We start from the raw sequence: 4,296 nt of genomic DNA on the forward strand, positions 1-4,296 counted from the left end.
ATGTCCCTGGAGATTCCTGGACAAAAGTGACAACTGTCACTATAAAATGACAAATGAATCAGAATAACCAGGGTTGGATGACCTCCACCAGTCGCCCGGACTGCTTGCCATGATAACAAAGCCCTCCTCACATAAGAGACAGATGTCGCGATTACCCCACCGACCTTCTGCTTCAGAAGCCCACCCACTCTGGGGAGGAGGGGTCTTTTCAGAGAAACCCACCTGGGTAGAGCTCTGTGGTTCTCTGGAGAAACTGGACTATTCACAGTGGTGCAGTGAGGAAAAACAAACGATCCTGGTACTTGGAGAGAGCTGTTTCAGAGAAAAGTTATGCTTAAAAAAACAGGTGGTTCCTTTGTTTCCAATAGTTGCCTATAAATTCTCTATTTTTCTGGGTGGAATCGAAATTGGTTGAAATTGACATTCTTTTATCATGAGTCAGTTGACAAGAAAATTGAGAAAACAAAACACTGAGCACCAGTTCTTTTTCTTTTTCTTTCTTTCCAAACAAGTAAGTCCAGAGGTTCAGACAGAGAAAGAAGGAGGTCAGTGGTCTGCTTTTAGAAGCTGCCAGCAGTTGCCTTTCCGAAGCTGCTATGCAGATGCGTGGACACAGACTTTTCTCCACTGCTGCACATCTGGAATTCTGGAATTGTCCCTCTGGTGTTCCATGCAAAACAGCAAAAAACCAACTTTGGTTTTCTGACCCATGTGGTTCCATAGCCTTTTCCAGACTCGAGCTGTGAAAAATTGCTGCTCCTGGCTTGAAATTCACAGTTTAGCAAGTGGTATGTTTCAGGGGACCTGGTGGGCCTGAAGATTAATTCGTATTTGCTGCCTCCTGGGGTTCCCAATCAGCAACTTGGCTCCCAGAGTCCCCAGTCTGAGTGTCGCAATGCACTCCTTGGGCGAGGAAGAATGCGGCACAAATGTCGTCTGTGAGAACACCCCACTGTCTGGATGTCTTCTAGTTTGTGACTTTTCCCCTATTTTCACCATCACATATACAAAAAAGGTGTTGGGAGACATTCGTGTCTTCCACTGATCACGAAATGCCTCCTCTCCTGGAGACCTGGACACGGGTGCCCTTGGGGCTGGCTGTGTCTCCCTTCTCCCGGCCACATGACCCACCTGAGATGCTTCACGCCGCGTCTGCTGATGAGCATATGCAAAAGTGTGACCCGTGGGGAACCGGCTGACTGGCTAACTGAGCTTGAATTCTTCCTCCAAACAATATGCCCATGAGAAAGGGTCACTGGGCTCTGAAGGTGGTGACTCGGCTTAGTGAAGAGGCCCTTTCCCACTCCTAAGTAGCACTGAGTCCCCAAGGCTGTTAAACTTTCCATTCATGACTTTTAGAAATGGGATGGAATTTTGGGGGTGGGGAGAGCGGTGCAGCAAATTAAATTTAAAAAAAATATATATATATATATATATATATATATATATGTGCGCACGTGTGTGTGTGTATTTATATATATTTATATATGTTGTCCGTCTTTGTTCCAATGTACAGTCCTGAGATCCATGGCATTTGGCTGACCATTAAAGCGCTTTGGGGAATGGTGTTTTCTTTGATGCAAAATGGTAACTGAAAATGTGGAAAGCAAATGGATTCCTAGTCCCAAGCTTTCCATGACGCTCTGAGGCCAGCCCCACATCCTCCGTGAGCGCTTGCCTGAGTTTGCCCACTGTGACCGCCTGCAGCGTCCACCAGCTGTATTCCCTCATTTTGCATGGAACGTTTGCTAACTCTAATAATAATAATGATAACCTTCCTAGATATTCTTTGCATTTTTCTCGATTCTCCAGTAAGGCCCTGGAGGGCAGATTTGTGCCTATTGTATCCCCAGCATCAAGTTGAGGGCCCTCCCTACAGAAGGTCTCAAAATAATTTAATAACGCAGAAAGATCCATTTATATATGGATATATGGCCCATCCCAAGTGAGGACAAGTATCTTGCAGTAGGAAATGACAAGGACAGCAGTTCAATTAAGAAAACACTTGCTGACGCCTCCCCGGGGTCATGGCTAAAAGCGACTGGCACAGAAAAGGAGCTCCTAATTCCAGAGGTAAATGCCATTGTGCTGGCCACTTGGCCATCTTCAGTGTGAACCATAGGCATGGATACAGGGAGTGGGGAAAAATCTGAGAAGCCCCAGGAATTGCGGCTTTAGAAGTACAGCCTAGCCATGGGTTACGGAGAGGAAAAAGGTTGGTACCACAGAGCCAGCTGTTACATATTCAGGAAAATTGCAGGAATTTTGAGAGCCAGTTGTCAAATCATTGGTACCTTGAGATCAGCTGTGGTAAGAATATTTACACCATGGAAATCAGCGAACACTGCCAATCAGGTTCTTCCTATCCCGTCTCATGTAGGAGAGCTGGTTTACCAGAACACGACTGCTAACACCTGAGCATCTGTGCACAGGCTAGAGCAAGTTTTGAGCAAAAGCTTCAAGCTGACTGTGACCTTGACAGGCCTTATTGTGCAAGGCACCAGCCTCTGCCACGAGCAGCCTATGGTGCCCGGAACAAAGGTTGGCCATTGCCTGTAGCTGAGAATCTTGGTCACTTCTGGGTCTTGGTAGCTACCTCTGCCCACCTGAGACCACTTAGAATCACGGCTTTTCTTACAAAGGATTGCAATATGCACACATGTATAATCTGCATTTTGAATTTGTAAATTTCCATTATCATGGGTGCCCAGAGCACTGCGTATTATTACGTCAAGCGCAGCTCCTAACAGTGGTCCCCCAGTGTGAACGAAGCAGAACCAGAATAACTACAGATGGCCTGAGTCTCCGCGCATGACACTTTTTCTCAGATTTTCACTGCCTTTTATTTACTCCTCTCTGTAATGTTTTCCTGGTTGACCTTATCTCGTCCCATGGCATCCATGGCATTAGATACTGTTGCACACTGATAACACCCAAATCCAGCTGTGATTTCTCCCCTGAGCTCCAGACTCATATCCAACTTCCTCCTTGACATCTCCACTAGGATGTCCAATGGGTGTCTCAAACCTTTCAAAAGGTTACACTGGCTCATGTCACTCCTCTGCTTCCGGTGTCTTCTCATCTCATGCCAAATACAAATCCCTAAAATGGTCTGACCTACGTCCCCAGCCCATCACTTCCCTGTCCTCCTCTCTCAGTGCTCTCTCCACTGTCGTGCTGGTCTCTCTGCTCTTTCTGAAACATGGCAGACAGGCCTCACTTTAGGAGAACTTGCTATTGCATCTGCCTGGAAAGTTCTTTCACCAGGTATCCACATGGCTTCCTCCCTCACCTCCTCAAGCCTTTACAAAAGGCCCCTTGTTAAACAGGCCTCCCTTGAGCACCGTATTTTGAATTACATCCTTCACACTCCCTACGCCCTCCCCAACCCCACCTCCTATCACCTCTCAACGCTCTATATCTTACTGACTTTCCTGTTTATTGCTTTTCCTCCCACTAGAATGTAAGCTCCCCGAGGGCAAGGATTTTAGTTCAGTTTGTTCAGTGTTGTATCCCTAAGACTCAGCACAGCACCCAGCACATAGTAGGGGCTCAGGAAATACTTGTTGAATAAATAAATGAAAATCTTGGTCTCTGTCCTCAACCTCTTGGTCTCTCCCAGCCTCCACTCTGCCGACGGGCCCACCATTTCACTCAGTGTTTCAGTATAAAATTCTGACCCGCCCTCATCATCTACTAGCAAGTGCCAACAGCTTGACCATGAAAATATATCTTGAATCTGACGACTTGCCTCTGCTTCTCTGCAAACACCATAGTCCAAACCATTCTCAGCTGGACAATAGCCATCATTTCCTACCTGGTCTTCCCGCTTCCAGGCTCTCCCCCAGCCGTCCCGCCCGCCCTTTCACACACACACATTGTCAGAGTGATCTTTTAAAAATGTCAAACAGAACACATGACTCCTCCGCTGAGAACCTCCCAAAGGCTTCTCAGCACATTTAAAACAAAATCCATGCTACCTGACCCGGCCACTGCTGACTTTTCCAGACTCAACTCCAACACTCTCCCAATTACTCTCTTTGCTTCAACAGCAGGTACTAAGTGCCTGCTTGGGGACAGGGCTGTTCGGGGTGTTTGGGACACATCATGGCACAAAATGGAAAAATATTTATGCTCTTGTGGAGCTTCTGTTCTATATATAATGATGGGAAACAAACAGTGAGCAGTAAACACGGTAATAATTAATAATAGAGTGTATAAGAAGGTGATGAGTGCTACGGAAAGTAAAGAGACGTTAGAGAGGAATTGGAAGGGGTGAGCTTGGCCCAGCGAGAG

Source organism: Orcinus orca, chromosome 14, assembly GCF_937001465.1.
Source record: "Orcinus orca chromosome 14, mOrcOrc1.1, whole genome shotgun sequence".
NCBI lineage: Eukaryota > Metazoa > Chordata > Mammalia > Artiodactyla > Delphinidae > Orcinus > Orcinus orca.